Below are 18,722 nucleotides of genomic sequence, written 5' to 3' on the forward strand. Positions count from 1 at the left end.
GCTACTTTGAAGCACAAGTGTGGAAAAGGATAGTAGCATTGCCCCTTTTTATTTTATTTTTTATTTTTTGGGCCTTCTCTTTTTTTCTTTGGCATTTCTCTCTCTTTTTTTATTTGGGACAATGCTATATTGAATGATGATCATCATACTTTTATTTATTTACAACTCAATGATTACAACTTGATTCTAAAACAAGGTATGACTCTATATGAATGCCTCCGGCGGTGTACCGGGATATGCAATGAATCAAGAGTGACAAGTATGAAGAAATTACGAACGGTGGCTTTGCCACAAATACTATGTCAACTACATGATCATGCTAAGCAATATGACAATGATGAATGTGTCATGATGAACTAGATGGTGGAAAGTTGCATGGCAATATATCTCGGAGTGGCTATGGAAATGCCATAATAGGTAGGTATGGTGGCTGTTTTGAGGAAGGTATATGGTAGGTGTATGATACCAGCGAAAGGTGCGCGGTATTAGAGAGGCTAGCAAAGGTGGAAGGGTGAGAGTGCGTATAATCCATGGACTCAACATTAGTCATAAAGAACTCATATACTTATTGCAAAAATCTAGAAGTTATCAAAGCAAAGTATTATGCTCATGCTCCTAGGGGGATAGATTGGTAGGAAAAGACCATCGCTCGTCCCCGACCTCCACTCATAAGGAAGACAATCAATAAATAAATCATGCTCTGACTTCGTTACATAACGGTTCACCATACGTGCATGCTACGGGAATCACAAACTTTAACACAAGTATTCTTTAAATTCACAACTACTCAACTAGTATGACTTTAATATTATCACCTCCATATCTCAAAACAATTATCACGCTTCAATCTTTTCTTAGTATTCAACACACTCAAAAGAAAGTTTCACAAATCTTGAATACCAAGCACATTATTATTAAGCAAATTACCATGCTATTAAGAGACTCTCAAAATAATTTAAGTGAAGCATGAGAGATCAATAGTTTCTTTAAAACAAATCCACCACCATGCTCTAAAAGATCTAAGTGAAGCACATAGAGAAAAATTATAACGCTCAAAAGATATAAGTGAAGCACATAGAGCAAAATTATCTAGCTCAAAAGATATAAGTGAAGCACATAGAGAAAAATTACAATGCTCAAAAGATATAAGTGAAGCATATAGAGCAAAACTACTTAGCTCAAAAGATATAAGTGAAGCACATAGAGTATTCTATCAAATTTTAGTTCATGTATGGCTCTCTCAAAAGGTGTGTACAACAAGGATGATTGTGGCATACTAAGACACAAAGACACAAATAATACAAGACGCTCCAAGCAAAACACATATCATGTTGGTGAATAAAAATATAGCTCCAAGTAAATTACCGATGGAAGTGGACGAAAAAGGGGATGCCTTCCGGGGCATCCCCAAGCTTTGACTTTTTGGTGTCCTTGGATTATCTTGGGGGTTCCATGGGAATCCCCAAGCTTAGGCTCTTGCCACTCCTTGTTCCATGATCCATCAAAAGAATTCACCCAAAACTTGAAAACTTCACAACACAAAACTCAAAATAGAAAACTCGTGAGCTCCGTTAGCGAAAGAAAACAAAAGACCACTTCAAGGTACTGTAATGAACTCATTCTTTATTTATATTGGTGTTAAACCTACTGTATTCCAACTTATCTATGGATTGTAAACTATTTTACTAGCCATAGATTCATCAAAATAAGCAAACAACACACGAAAAACAGAATCTATCAAAAACAGAACAGTCTGTAGTAATCTGTAGCTAGCGCAAGAGCTGGAACCCCAAAAATTCTAAAATAAATTGCTGGACGTGAGTAATTTATCTATTAATCATCTGCAAAAAGAATTAACTAAAAGAACTCTTCAAATAAAAATGACAGCAGTTCTCGTGAGCGCTAAAGTTTCTGTTTTTTACAGCAAGTTCAACAAGACTTTCCCCAAGTCTTCTCAACGGTTCTACTTGGCACAAACACTAATTAAACACAAAAAATACAACCAAAACATAGGCTAACTAATTTATTTATTACTAAGCAGGATCAAAAAGCAAGGAATAAAAATAAAATTGGGTTGCCTCCCAACAAGCGCTATCGTCTAACGCCCCTAGCTAGGCATAAAAGCGAGGATAGATCTAGGTATTGCCATCTTTGGTAGGCAATCCATAAGTGGCTCTCATGATAGTTTCATATGGTAATTTTATTTTCTTTCTTGGAAAGTGTTCCATGCCCTTTTTTTAATGGAAATTGAAATCTAATATTCCCTTCCTTCATATCAATAATCGCACCAACCGTTCTAAGGAAAGGTCTACCAAGAATAATAGGGCAAGAAGGATTGCAATCTATATCAAGAACAATGAAATCTACGGGCACATAATTCCTATTTGCAACAATAAGAGCATCATTAATCCTTCCCATAGGTTTCTTAATAGTGGAATCCGCAAGATGCAAGTTTAGAGAGCAATCATCAAAATTACGGAAATCTAGCAAAATCACACAAAGTTTTGGGAATAGTAGAGACACTAGCACCCAAATCACACAAAGCATAGAACTCATGATCTTTAATTTTAATTTTAATAGTTGGTTCCCACTCATCATAGAGTTTTCTAGGGATAGAAACTTTCAAATCAAGTTTTTCTTCATAAGATTGCATCAAGGCATCAACAATATGTTCGGTGAAGGCTTTATTTTGACTATAAGCATGTGGAGAATTTAGCATGGATTGCAACAAGGAAATACAATCAATTAAAGAGCAACTTTCATAATTAAATTCCTTGAAATCCAATATAGTGGGTTTAGCAACATCTAGATTTTTATTTCTTTCAATCCCACTTTCATCAATTTCATCATTAAGATCTAAATACTCCGAATTTTTAGAACGCCTTCTAGGTAAAGGAAGATCATATTCAGTTTCATCAAGATTCATATTGCAAAATAAAGATTTAATAGGAGATACATCAATAACTTTTAGATCTTCATCTTGATTTTCATAGGCATTCGGTTTAGCGGCCATCTTATTGACTAAGGTGGCTTGCATATCCGAAATTTCAGCAGTCATCTTTTCTAGACGAGCAATTTGGGATCTTATACAATCAAATTCTTTAGACATATCATCAAGCTCTTTATTCATATAACTCATAAAACTTTTTTGTTCTTTAAGCTCGTTTCTAAAGAAATTATTATGCTCAAATTGCAAAACCATAAACTTCCTAACATTGTTTTTGATCTCCTCCAACCTTCTAAGGTGAAGATCACCAAATCTCGGTTGAGCCATCGCGGCAAACAAGCAAACTAGCATACAAGCAAACAAAAGCAAACGGGCAAAAAAAGCAAATAGAGTGGGAGGATAGAGAGAGGGGGGCAAATAAAACGGCAAGGGTGAATTGGGGGGAGAGGAAAACGAGAGGCAAATGGCAAATAATGTAATGCGAGAGATAAGGATTGTGATGGGTACTTGGTATGTTGACTTTTTGTGTAGACTCCCCGGCAACGGCGCCAGAAATCCTTCTTGCTACGTCTTGAGCTTGCGTTGGTTTTCCCCGAAGAGGAAGGGATGATGCAGTAGAGTAGCGTAAGTATTTCCCTCAGTTTTTGAGAACCAAGGTATCAATCCAGTAGGAGGCCATGCTCAAGTCCCTCGTACCTGCACAAAGCGATAGCTACTCGCAACCAACGCGATTAGGGGTTGTCAATCTGAAAGCACAAGTGCTCCCTGGGTGGTTTTGGTAATTAATGGTCAACATATCTCTTGTTGGACTAACACTTTTACCTAGTATGTTTCAGATAAGTTCAACAATGGAGTGGCATGGACTAGAGGATGTGGAACCCCTTCAAGATGCTAAGGACAAAGGATTGGCTCAAGCTTCAAGATCAAGACTCTACATTTTCTATTTTAGTGATCCAAGACCACATTGAGTCTATAGGAAAAGCCAATACTATCAAGAGGGGATGAGGTGTTGCTTAATGGCTTGCTTGCTCAAAGTGCTTAGTGATATGCTCCAAAACCCTCAACTACCTTCACACATCCACATATGACCTAAACCAAAAGTCAAACTCGGCCCCACCGATTCTTTCTATCCGGCGCCACCGAGTTTCAAATGTCATAGCCACTACCACAAACCCTAGCAAATCGGTCTCACCGATAGGGATCTCGGTCTCACCGAGATGGGATTGTAATATCTCTGTTTCCCTTAGTAACGTTTTGGTCTTACCGAGATGAGCGATCGGTCCCACCGAGATTGCAATGTAAACTCTCTGTTTCCCTTTTGTAACATTTCGGTCTCACCGAGATGAGCGAATCGGTCCCACCGAGTTTACCTGACCAACTCTTTGGTTAGCTTATTACCAAAATCGGTCCCACCGAGTTTGTGTAATCGGTCACACCGAGATTACGTTATGCCCTAACCCTAACCATATCGGTCCTACCGAGTTGCATCTCAGTCCCACCGAAAATCTAACGGTCACTAGGTTTGCTGAATCGGTCCGACCGAGTTTGGCAAATTGTGTGTAACGGTTAGATTTTGTGTGGAGGCTATATATACCCCTCCACCCACTCTTCATTCATGGAGAGAGCCATCAGAACATACCTACACTTCCTATACACATTTTCTGAGAGAGAACCACCTACACTTGTGTTGAGGTCAAGATATTCCATTCCAACCATATGAATCTTGATCTCTAGCCTTCCCCAAGTTGCTTTCCACTCAAATCTTCTTTCCACCAAATCCAAATCCTGTGAGAGAGAGTTGAGTGTTGGGGAGACTATCATTTGAAGCACAAGAGCAAGGAGTTCATCATCAACAAACCATTTGTTACTTCTTGGAGAGTGGTGTCTCCTAGATTGGCTAGGTGTCACTTGAGAGCCTCCAACAAGATTGTGGAGTTGAACCAAGGAGTTTGTAAGGGCAAGGAGATCGCCTACTTCGTGAAGATCTACCGCTAGTGAGGCAAGTCCTTCGTGGGCGACGACCATGATGGAATAGACAAGGTTGCTTCTTCGTGGACCCTTCGTGGGTGGAGCCCTCCGTGGACTCGCGCGACTGTTACCCTCCGTGGGTTGAAGTCTCCATCAACGTGGATGTACGATAGCACCACCTATCGGAACCACGACAAAAACATCTGTGTCTCCAATTGCGTTTGAATACTCCAAACCCTTCTCTTTACATTCTTGCAAGTTGCATGCTTTACTTTCTGCTGCTCATATACTCATTGCATGCTTGCTTGATATGTATTGTGTTTGTTAAACTTGTGCTTAAACTCCACTTAAACTTAAGAATATTAAAAATTGCAACTTTTGGCACTTAGTGTCTAATCACCCCCCCTCTAGACACCTCTTCTTGATCCTTTCAATTGGTATCAGAGCATTGGTCTCCATTGCCTTGGTTTAAACACCATTGGAGGAAGATGGATGTGTCTACTTTGGGGAGTCTTAGACATAGAGTGCCTATTCTTGATGGAGAGTATTTTCATGAGTGGAAAAATGAAATGCTTGAGATTTTCAATGAATGTCATTTAAACAAGTACATTACTAGCCCTTGTGCACCTCATGTTGATCCTTTGCACCCTACCCTAGATGAAGATATTGACATGATTCACAATCTTAGAACTGTTGAGCTCATCATTAGAGGCTTGCCTAGAAACTTGATTAGATGTTTGCCTACTCTCAAGTGTGCCTACACCATATGGAGATTTATTGAGGAACGATTTCCAGATTATTCCTTGAAAAATTTAGGCGAAATTCTCCATAAGTCTATTGCCTTGAGTAAGATGAACTCTAGTGATCCTAGCTTTGGTGATTGTCTATTTGAGCTTACCAATCTCATGCGTGCTAAAGGAAATGTTGGAATCATTAGCGATATCATATCCGAAGCTATTAGAATTCATAAAGGTAACCATTGTGATGATCATTTATCTAATGAATTACCCTCTCTAGGAATTGATCAATCACAAGATGATGTTGAACATGGATACTATGATGAAGATGATGATAGTGACTATGATCTTGATGATGCAATGAGGCATTTTGGTCTTATGGCAAATCTTCGCGGCTACATGGCTGGAGGAAAGGAATGGGTCCTTGATAGTGGATGTACTGATCATATGACCGGAGATAAAGATATGTTCCGTGAGCTTGCTGAAAACGACGGCCCTCGAAAATATGTCACTTTTGGTGATAATTCAAAGGGTAAGGTGGTTGGCCTTGGTAAGGTGGCCATCTCACATGATAGCTCCATACAAAATGTCATGCTCGTTGAATCCCTTGGATACAATTTACTTTCAGTTTCTAGACTTGCGGATTTCGGTTTCAATGTCTTATTCACTGAAGTAGATTGCCAAGTGTTTCGTAGAGACAATCATAAAATGGTCTTTACCGGTATACGTAGAGGAGATCTTTACATTGTTGATTTCACTAAAAAGGCTCAACCTAGAACTTGCTTAATTACCAAATCTTCTAAAGGCTGGTTGTGGCATAGAAGACTAGGTCATGTTGGTATGCGAAATCTTGATAATCTTATTAAAGGTGATCATATCCTTGGAATAAAATATGTCATATTTGACAAGGATAGACTTTGTAGTGCTTGTCAAGCAAGGAAACAAGTTGGAGGAAGTCACCGCGCAAAGAACATCATGACCACAAGAAGACCACTCGAGCTACTTCACATGGATCTCTTTGGTCCAAATGCCTACAAGAGTCTCGGTGGTAACTCATTTGGTCTAGTCATAGTTGATGATTTTTCAAGATTTACGTGGGTGTTCTTTCTTGATGACAAATCGCAGGTCCAAAAGATCTTCAAAAACTTCGCTAGGAAGGCCCAAAATCAGTTTGACGTGAAGATCAAGAAGGTTCGGAGCGACAACGGAACGGAGTTCAAGAACGCAAATGTGGACACCTTTCTTGACGAAGAAGGGATTTCACACGAGTTCTCGGCTACGTACACACCTCAACACAATGGAGTTGTTGAAAGGAAGAACCGGACTCTTATCGAGATGGCAAGAATGATGCTTGATGAGTACAAAACGCCAAAGCACTTTTGGGCGGAAGCGGTTGAGACAGCTTGTCATGCAACAAATCGCTTGTATCTTCACAAGCTACTCGTCAAGATGGCATACGAGCTCCTCACCGGTAACAAACCCCAAGTTGGATACTTTCGAGTATTCGGCTCAAAGTGCTACATTCTTGATAAGCATCGTCGTTCTAAATTTGCTCCTAAATCTCATGAAGGTTTCCTACTTGGTTATGGCTCAAACTCTCACACTTACCGTGTCTACAACAATTTCACCCGAAAGGTTGAAGAGACGGTAGATGTGAAGTTTGATGAATCTAACGGCTCGCAAGTAGAGCAATTGCCAATTGATGTAGGAGACAAAGACCCTTCGGAAGCAATTCAAGACTTGTCCATTGGCAAGATTCGTCCAACGGAAGTGAAGGAGAGTACCTCGTCCGTCCAAGTGGAAGCTTCTACCTCACGACAAGGTGAACCAAGAGTTGATACGGAAGCATCCACAAGTGGGACACGCCAAGATGAAGAAAACGAGGAAGCGCACCAAGATGAACATCAACAACCTCCTTCTCCACCATGACAAGAGAACAACAACGTCAACAATGAAGAAGGCCAAGAAGAAGCACAAGATGAAGAGGATGTTCCACCCCGACCCAAGCAAAAGATTTCATGAGTTCGAGCAAGAATTGCTAAGGATCATCCCGTCGAGCAAATCTATAATGAAATCCAAACCGGGAGAATCACTCGCTCTAAAACTCGTTTAGCTAACTTTTGTGAACATTACTCATTCATCTCTAGCATTGAACCTATGAAGGTTGAAGAAGCATTAGAGGATCCGGACTGGATAAACGCTATGCATGAAGAGCTACACAACTTTGAGAGAAATCAAGTGTGGACATTGGTCGAGAAGCCCGACAATAACCACAACATCATTGGTACCAAATGGGTGTTTCGCAACAAGCAAGATGAAGATGGACAAGTGGTTCGCAACAAAGCACGTCTCATCGCCCAAGGCTACACACAAGTTGAAGGTATGGACTATGGTGAGACATATGCTCCCGTTTCTAGACTTGAGTCCATTCGCATCTTACTTGCTTATGCTAATCACCATGATATCACCTTGTACCAAATGGACATTAAAAGTGCTTTTCTAAATGGCAAAATTGAGGAAGAAGTTTATGTTAAGCAACCTCCCGGTTTCGTCAATCCTAAGAAACCTAATCATGTTTACAAACTTCACAAAGCCCTTTATGGTCTTAAACAAGCTCCTAGAGCATGGTATAAATGCTTGACCAAGTTCCTTATTGAAAAAGGCTTTGAAATTGGTAAAATTGATTCTACTCTTTTTACTAAAAGGGTTAATGGAGAACTATTTGTGTGCCAAATTTATGTTGATGATATCATATTTGGTTCAACTAACCCTCATTTTAGTGAGAAGTTTGGAAAGCTAATGTCGGAGAAGTTTGAGATGTCTATGATGAGTGAACTCAAATTCTTTCTCGGTTTGTTAATCAAGCAAACTAAGGAAGGTACCTTTGTCTCTCAAACGAAGTACACCAATGACTTATTCAAGAAGTTCAATATGCAAGAATGCAAAGGTATGACTACACCCATGCCTACTAGTGGACATCTTGATTTCACCAAAGATGGTGAACCGGTTGATCAAAAGGTTTATCGCTCTATGATTGGTTCATTGTTATATCTATGTGCCTCTCGTCCCGATATTATGCTAAGTGTGTGCATGTGTGCACGATATCAAGCTGCTCCTAAAGAATGTCATCTTAAGGCTGTGAAAAGGATAGTGAGATACCTAATCCATACACCAAATTTTGGCATTTGGTATCCCAAGAGGCCCTCTTTTGATCTTGTTCGCTACTCCGATTCGGACTATGCCGGAGACAAGGTTGATATAAAATCCACTTCGGGTACTTGTCAATTCCTTGGTAGATCTCTTGTGTCTTGGTCTTCCAAGAAACAAAACTCGGTATCCTTATACACCGCCGAAGCGGAATACATTGCCGCTGGTTCATGTTGTGCTCAAATACTTTGGATGACCCAAACTCTTAAAGATTATGGGATATATGTGAAACATGTTCCATTGCTATGTGACAATGAAAGTGCTATTAAGATTGCTCACAATCCCGTGCAACATTCTCAAACTAAGCATATTGAAGTTCGTCATCATTTCATTCGAGATCATGTTGCAAAAGGGGACATTAGCCTTAAGCACGTTCACACCGATAAGCAATTGGCAGATATATTCACTAAACCACTTGATGAGAAAGTGTTTTGCAGGTTGAGAGGTGAATTGAACATCATTGATGCTTCAAACTTGGAGTAGAAACTCCATTTGATACATGCGGGGCATGAGCCTATGACTAATCCTCGATATTTCTCTTATGATGCTATTCATATGTCTTGGATATATTTGTACCTTGCATGTTATCTAACCCGTGTAGGTACTTGGTTGAATCTAAATCTATGAGATTGCAACTCACTCACATCTTGAGCAATCTCTACATCACCAAGTCTCTACACAATGGTGGTTGAAGACAAGGAAGCACGAAACCATTCAAACATATCCTTTGGCAAATTCTATGTTGAGTCTCATGATTGTCATTTTGGATACACAAGTGCTCTTCCTTGCAAAGCTAACCCATGTAGGTACATGAACTCAAACTCCAAGTAGTGCTCCCAATCCTTGATGAACTACATCAACCTTGAGCAACCCGCACAAGTTCAACTACATGAGCAAGATCAACACCACCACCCAAGGTATGTTATTCCATCTTAGAGAAGCTTTACTCCAAGTCATGAGTCAAAGCAACTCGACAAGATGTGAATACATCAAAAGGCTTAAATGAAAAATGGTAACCCCATTTTGAGCTTAAACGATGAGTATGACCTATGATCAAGTGCTCTCACTTGACTCCTAAGTCAATATACTCTAACATAGGTGACTTTGTCACCGACCATCTCTAGATGAAGTTCTTGTGTGTCTCTCCATGCTTTTATCTCTTGCATATTTGTTTCCCTTTAAAAAAAAACTTCATCTATAACTTTTAGTTTCTTTTCTTTCCTTTTTGTTCTGCATTTTCTGCATCCAATTCATTGCAAATCTTTCAGTAAATTCCTTGCATATCCTTGTGAGATCTTACTTTTCTAGTGAACTGAGGTGACAAGTGGTTTCACTCTGATGAACTCGGTCACACCGGTTTGTTCTCTTCAGCCCAACCGAAATCTTTCGGTGCAACCGAAGCACACAACTCGGAGTCACCGATTCCATCATAGGAAAACCAACTTGCCACTTATTCCTGATTTCTGTTTGCTCCAGCTCCACTCAATGATTCTTGTCCTCTACCAGCATCATATTAGACATGCTGCTTTGCTCTGTGACTCAAGGACCAACCCATTTGTATCACATGTCCAGAAGAGCCCTTCTTGGAAATTGATGTCAAAGGGGGAGAGAGAGATCACATCAAAGCTTAATCATTCCTATAGGGGGAGAAAGAGAGAATACTCTGGGGGAGAGAGTTTCTCAACTAGGAGAAAGTAAAATCATCAAAGACCCCAGATGCTTGGTGTTCAAGAGGAGAGATGTCACATGTCTTTAAGAGGGGAAAGACATGTTTGGTTGCTTGCTTTAGCCCAAGCTCTGTTGTTTCCTTTTTGTTGCTCTGATTTTCTGTTCCCTATCTTCTCCCAATATCCCATGCAGATTCAGGGGGAGCAAGACATCTAAGGGAAGGAAACCTCTGATTTTTATCTTTACCTTTGGGGACATGTCTATATCCAATGTTGGTACTTAGTACTCACTCTACGTGTCATCCCAGTCTTGGTTCTTTTGTGGTTTCTCTTGCTTGCTCTGGTCAGTAGGTGTATCTGTGTTATTTAACCTTGTTTGCGCAGGTTCATCCCATCCTAAGCCAACTCAAGACCACAAGGTAAGTATATGCATCACAGTCATGTGAATGAGAAGTTCTTGCTGATGTACATACTGTTTGCAAGGACTCATGAGCATGAAGGTACATTTCTCACATTCACATCATTTGCTCTGATGCATATAGCCAAGATACATGTAACACATTGTTTACTCTGTCATGTTTACGCATTCACATGCTCCTATATTCAATATTCACATGATTGCATACATGTAGGGGGAGCCTATGCATGTTACATGTCTTTCCAAAGCTTTACTTGCTATTCTCTATATCTTTATCTAAAGCTTTGATGTATGTTGTCATCAATTACCAAAAAGGGGGAGATTGAAAGCACAAGTGCTCCCTAGGTGGTTTTGGTAATTAATGTCAACATATCTCTTGTTGGACTAACACTTTTACCTAGTATGTTTCAGATAAGTTCAACAATGGAGTGGCATGGACTAGAGGATGTGGAACCCCTTCAAGATGCTAAGGACAAAGGATTGCTCAAGCTTCAAGATCAAGACTCTACATTTTCTATTTTAGTGATCCAAGATCGCATTGAGTCTATAGGAAACAGCCCAATACTATCAAGAGGGGATGCGGTGTTGCTTAATGGCTTGCTTTCTCAAAGTGCTTAGTGATATGCTCCAAAACCCTCAACTACCTTCCCACATCCACATATGACCTAAACCAAAAGTCAAACTCGGCCCCACCGATTCTATCTATCCGGCGCCACCGAGTTTCAGATGTCATAGCCACTGCCACAAACCCTAGCAAATCGGTTTCACCGATAGGGATCTCGGTCTCACCGAGATGGGATTGTAATCTCTCTGTGTATGTCCATTACCAAAATCGGTCTCACCGAGTTTGAGCAATCGGAACTACCGAGATTACAATGGAAACCCTCTGGTTAGCTTATTACCAAAATCGGTCCCACCGAGTTTGTGTAATCGGTCCCACCAAGTTTGCCTGACCAACTCTCTGGTTAGCTTATTACCAAAATCGGTCCCACCGAGTTTGTGTAATCGGTCACACCGAGATTACGTTATGCCCTAACCCTAACCATATCGGTCCTACCGAGTTGCATCTCAGTCCCACCGAAAATCCTAACGGTCACTAGGTTTGCTGAATCGGTCCGACCGAGTTTAATCATTCGGTCCCACCGAGTTTAGCAAATTGTGTGTAACGGTTAGATTTTGTGGGGAGGCTATATATACCCCTCCACCCACTCTTCATTCGGGGAGAGAGCCATCAGAACATACCTACACTTCCAATACACATTTTCTGAGAGAGAACCACTTACACTTGTGTTGAGGTCAAGATATTCCATTCCAACCATATGAATCTTGATCTCTAGCCTTCCCCAAGTTGCTTTCCACTCAAATCTTCTTTCCACCAAATCCAAATCCTGTGAGAGAGAGAGTTGAGTGTTGGGGAGACTATCATTTGAAGCACAAGAGCAAGGAGTTCATCATCAACACACCATTTGTTACTTCTTGGAGAGTGGTGTCTCCTAGATTGGCTAGGTGTCACTTGGGAGCCTCCAACAAGATTGTGGAGTTGAACCAAGGAGTTTGTAAGGGCAAGGAGATCGCCTACTTCGTGAAGATCTACCGCTAGTGGGACAAGTCCTTCGTGGGCGACGACCGTGATGGAATAGACAAGGTTGCTTCTTCATGGACCCTTCGTGGGTGGAGCCCTCCATGGACTCGCGCAACCGTTACCCTCCGTGGGTTGAAGTCTCCATCAACGTGGATGTATGATAGCACCACCTATCGGAACCACGACAAAAACATCCGTGTCTCCAATTGCATTTGAATACTCCAAACCCTTCTCTTTACATTCTTGCAAATTGCATGCTTTACTTCCCGCTGCTCATATACTCATTGCATGCTTGCTTGATATGTATTGTGTTTGTTAAACTTGTGCTTAAACTCCACTTAAACTTAAGAATATTAAAAACTGCAACTTTTGGCACTTAGTGTCTAATCACCCCCCTCTAGACACCTCTTCTCGATCCTTTCAATTGGTATCAGAGCATTGGTCTCCATTGCCTTGGTTTAAACACCATTGGAGGAAGATGGATGTGTCTACTTTGGGGAGTCTTAGACATAGAGTGCCTAGTCTTGATGGAGAGTATTTTCATGAGTGGAAAAATGAAATGCTTGAGATTTTCAATGAATATCATTTGAACAAGTACATTACTAGCCCTTGTGCACCTCATGTTGATCCTTTGCACCCTACCCTAGATGAAGATATTGACATGATTCGCAATCTTAGAACTGTTGAGCTCATCATTAGAGGCTTGCCTAGAAACTTGATTAGATGTTTGCCTACTCTCAAGTGTGCCTACACCATATGGAGATTTCTTGAGGAAAGATTTCCAGATTATTCCTTGAAAAATTTAGACGAAATTCTCCATAAGTCTATTGCCTTGAGTACGATGAACTCTAGTGATCCTAGCTTTGGTGATTGTCTATTTGAGCTTACCAATCTCATGAGTGCTAAAGGAAATGTTGGAATCATTAGCGATATCATATCCGAAGCTATTAGAATTCATAAAGGTAACCATTGTGATGATCATTTATCTAATGAATTACCCTCTCTAGGAATTGATCAATCACAAGATGATGTTGAACATGGATACTATGATGAAGATGATGATAGTGACTATGATCTTGATGATGCAATGAGGCATTTTGGTCGTATGGCAAATCTTCGCGGCTACATGGCTGGAGGAAAGGAATGGGTCCTTGATAGTGGATGTACTGATCATATGACCGGAGATAAAGATATGTTCTGTGAGCTTGCTGAAAACGACGGCCCTCGAAAATATATCACTTTTGGTGATAATTCAAAGGGTAAGCTGGTTGGCCTTGGTAAGGTGGCCATCTCACATGATAGCTCCATACAAAATGTCATGCTCGTTGAATCCCTTGGATACAATTTACTTTCAGTTTCTAGACTTGCGGATTTCGGTTTCAATGTCTTATTCACTAAAGTAGATTGCCAAGTGTTTCGTAGAGACAATCATAAAATGGTCTTTACCGGTATACATAGAGGAGATCTTTACATTGTTGATTTCACTAAAAAGGCTCAACCTAGAACTTGCTTAATTACCAAATCTTCTAAAGGCTGGTTGTGGCATAGAAGACTAGGTCATGTTGGTATGCGAAATCTTGATAAGCTTATTAAAGGTGATCATATCCTTGGAATAAAAGATGTCATATTTGACAAGGATAGACTTTGTAGTGCTTGTCAAGCAGGGAAACAAGTTGGAGGAGGTCACCGCGCGAAGAACATCATGACCACAAGAAGACCACTCGAGCTACTTCACATGGATCTCTTTGGTCCAAATGCCTACAAGAGTCTCGGTGGTAACTCATTTGGTCTAGTCATAGTTGATGATTTTTCAAGATTTATGTGGGTGCTCTTTCTTGATGACAAATCGCAGGTCCAAAAGATCTTCAAAAACTTCGCTAGGAAGGCCCAAAATCAGTTTGATGTGAAGATCAAGAAGGTTCGGAGCGACAACAGAACGGAGTTCAAGAACGCAAATGTGGACACCTTTCTTGACGAAGAAGGGATTTCACACGAGTTCTCGGCTACGTACACACCTCAACAAAATGGAGTTGTTGAAAGGAAGAACCGGACTCTTATCGAGATGGCAAGAACGATGCTTGATGAGTACAAAACGCCAAAGCACTTTTGGGCGGAAGCGGTTGAGACAGCTTGTCATGCAACAAATCGCTTGTATCTTCACAAGCTACTCGGCAAGACGGCATACGAGCTCCTCACCGGTAACAAACCCCAAGTTGGATACTTTCGAGTATTCGGCTCAAAGTGCTACATTCTTGATAAGCATCGTCGTTCTAAATTTGCTCCTAAATCTCATGAAGGTTTCCTACTTGGTTATGGCTCAAACTCTCACACTTAACGTGTCTACAACAATTTCACCCGAAAGGTTGAAGAGACGGTAGATGTGAAGTTTGATGAATCTAACGGCTCGCAAGTAGAGCAATTGCCAATTGATGTAGGAGACAAAGACCCTTCGGAAGCAATTCAAGACTTGTCCATTGGCAAGATTCGTCCAACGGAAGTGAAGGAGAGTACCTCGTCCGTCCAAGTGGAAGCTTCTACCTCACGACAAGGTGAACCAAGAGTTGATACGGAAGCATCCACAAGTGGGACACGCCAAGATGAAGAAAACGAGGAAGCGCACCAAGATGAACATCAACAACCTCCTTCTCCACCACGACAAGAGAACGACAACGTCAACAATGAAGAAGGCCAAGAAGAAGCACAAGATGAAGAGGATGTTCCACCCCGACCCAAGCAAAAGCTTTCACGAGTTCGAGCAAGAATTGCTAAAGATCATCCCGTCAAGCAAATCTACAATGATATCCAAACCGGGAGAATCACTTGCTCTAAAACTCATTTAGCTAACTTTTGTGAACATTACTCATTCATCTCTAGCATTGAACCTATGAAGGTTGAAGAAGCATTGGAGGATCCGGACTGGATAAATGCTATGCACGAAGAGCTACACAACTTTGAGAGAAATCAAGTGTGGACATTGGTCGAGAAGCCCGACAACAACCACAACATCATTGGTACCAAATGGGTGTTTCACAACAAGCAAGATGAAGATGGACAAGTGGTTCACAACAAAGCACGTCTCGTCGCCCAAGGCTACACACAAGTTGAAGGTATGGACTATGGTGAGACATATGCTCCCGTTGCTAGACTTGAGTCCATTCGCATCTTACTTGCTTATGCTAATCACCATGATATCACCTTGTACCAAATGGACATTAAAAGTGCTTTTCTAAATGGCAAAATTGAGGAAGAAGTTTATGTTAAGCAACCTCCCGGCTTCGTCAATCCTAAGAAACCTAATCATGTTTACAAACTTCACAAAGCCCTTTATGGTCTTAAACAAGCTCCTAGAGCATGGTATAAATGCTTGACCAAGTTCCTTATTGAAAAAGGCTTTGAAATTGGTAAAATTGATTCTACTCTTTTTACTAAAAGGGTTAATGGAGAACTATTTGTGTGCCAAATTTATGTTGATGATATCATATTTGGTTCAACTAACCCTCATTTTAGTGAGAAGTTTGGAAAGCTAATGTCGGAGAAGTTTGAGATGTCTATGATGAGTGAACTCAAATTCTTTCTCGGTTTGCAAATCAAGCAAACTAAGGAAGGTACCTTTGTCTCTCAAACGAAGTACACCAAGGACTTATTCAAGAAGTTCAATATGCAAGAATGCAAAGGTATGACTACACCCATGCCTACTAGTGGACATCTTGATTTGACCAAAGATGGTGAACCGGTTGATCAAAAGGTTTATCGCTCTATGATTGGTTCATTGTTATATCTATGTGCCTCTCGTCCCATTTCAACCATATAAATCTTGATCTCTAGCCTTCCCAAGTTGCTTTCCACTCAAATCTTCTTTCCACCAAATCCAAATCCTGTGAGATTGAGTGTTGGGGAGACTATCATTTGAAGCACAAGAGCAAGGAGTTCATCATCAACACACAGTTTGTTACTTGTTGGAGAGTGGTGTCTCCTAGATTGGCTAGGTGTCACTTGGGAGCCTCCGACAAGATTGTGGAGTTGAACCAAGGAGTTTGTAAGGGCAAGGAGATCGCCTACTTCGTGAAGATCTACCGCTAGTGAGGCAAGTCCTTCGTGGGCGACGACCGTGATGGAATAGACAAGGTTGCTTCTTCGTGGACCCTTCGTGGGTGGAGCCCTCCGTTGACTCGCGCAACCATTACCCTTCGTGGGTTGAAGTATCCATCAACGTGGATGTACGATAGCACCACCTATCAGAACCACGCCAAAAACATCCGTGTCTCCAATTGCGTTTGAATACTCCAAACCCTTCCCTTTACATTCTTGCAAGTTGCATGCTTTACTTTCCGCTGCTCATATACTCATTGCATGCTTGCTTGATATGTATTGTGTTTGTTAAACTTGTGCCTAAACTCCACCTAAACTTAAGAATATTAAAAACTTCAACTTGTGGCACTTAGTGTCTAATCACCCCCCTCTAGACACCTCTTCTCGATCCTTTCAGATTGTTAGAGGTATTAGCTTTTGGTGCCTCATCCTTGCACAGAAGGACATAGTGCATGCCACTTGACTGGTTCACACACACTTCTCTCATCTCACTTTTGGTGGCAGATAGGACTAAATTTTTCTTGTCTCTCATCGTGGAGGCACTCAATTTGCGCTTGTGGCACTCACTCTCTTTTTGGTGTTTCACTCTCTCACTATTTTCTCCATGGTGGGTGGCTTGCTTATCGGCGATCACTTGGCTTGGAGACATAGATCGAAGTATTTCATTTTGAAGCTATAGTGATTCGTTCGCCCATTGTGGATGACACCTCGATCAAATTGCCATGGTCGCCCAAGAAGAAGGTGGCAAACGGACATTGGAATGACATCACACTCCAAAGTGTCTTCGTAAGCTCCAATCTTGAAGGAAACTTGTACCCTATGCTCGGCTTGGATAGTGTCGGAGTCTATTAGCCATTGAACCTTATAGGGGTGCGGGTGCTTCATCTTGACTAATTGGAGCTTGGATCATAGTTCTTCACTTGCTAAGTTATGGAAACTCCCTCCATTGATGATGACCTTCACAAACTTTCCATTGATGCCGGCTTTGGTATGGAAAATATGGCATCTTTGGTCTTCTTCTTGTTGATATTGAAATGTCAAGACCTTGGAGACAAAAAGAGCGGGGCTCGAATCTTCATCACAAAAGACTTGATCATATTCATCTTCTTTCACTTGCCGGTGCATGGCCACTTTCTCAAGGGCTTCCATTTCTCCTTCACTCATGGAGTCATATGTACCATCGTCGTTAAAGATCATGGTGCGCTTGTTGGTACACTCGAAAGACTTGTGGCCTCGGCTGCCGCATGTGAAGCATTTGAAGGAACTTGTCTTGATGGTCTCATCGGTTGGGGTAGAGGATGATGAAGCTCTCGGCTTGAAGTTGCTTGTTGTAGGAGGACGAATTGAGGTTGTCGAAGTTTTCTTGTAACTTGACTTGTCGCCATTGCTTGTAGATGGCTTGGTTGAGGTAGAAGGTGTTGGAGTTGTTGAAGATTGAAAGTTGGAGAAACCGTAGCTCTTGTAAGAGTACTTGGCATACTTGAAGTCATCTTGCACTTGACGTTCCGCCTTGGTAGCTTGATGCACTAGCTCGATGAGGTTGGAGTAATGTTGGAAGTCGGCTATCTTCTTGATAGGATGGTTGAGTCCATTCAAGAAATGTGCCATAGTTTGCTCATCATCTTCCGTGACATTGGCTCGTATCATGGCAATCTCCATTTCCTTGTAGTATTCTTCGATGCTCTTGGTTCTTTTCTTGAGTAGTTGTAGTTTCTTGAAGAGGTCGCGGTTGTAGTATGTTGGCACGAAACATGCTGTCAAGACATCCTTCATTTGTGCCCAAGTTGTGATGGGTGGTTCACCTCTTTCCTCTCAGCGCTCAATGACTTGTTCCCATCAAATGAGGACATAATCTTGGAACACAAGGGATGCCATCGCGATCTTCTTCTCTTCCTTATAGTTGTGCAAACGGAAGATTTTGTCAACCTTCAATGCCCATGAAAGGTACTCTTCGGGATCATTGCTTCCGGTGGACCTGGGCATGGTGAACTTTAGCTTGCCATAGCGTTGCTCTTCATTGTGTTGAGGTCGGGGATGATGACGTCCTTGATGAGGAGGATTGTCTCCCTCAAGATGATCTTGTCGTGGAGGATTTCCATTGTCCTGT

This window comes from Triticum urartu, chromosome 6, assembly GCF_003073215.2.
Source record: "Triticum urartu cultivar G1812 chromosome 6, Tu2.1, whole genome shotgun sequence".
NCBI classification, from domain to species: Eukaryota; Viridiplantae; Streptophyta; class Magnoliopsida; order Poales; family Poaceae; genus Triticum; species Triticum urartu.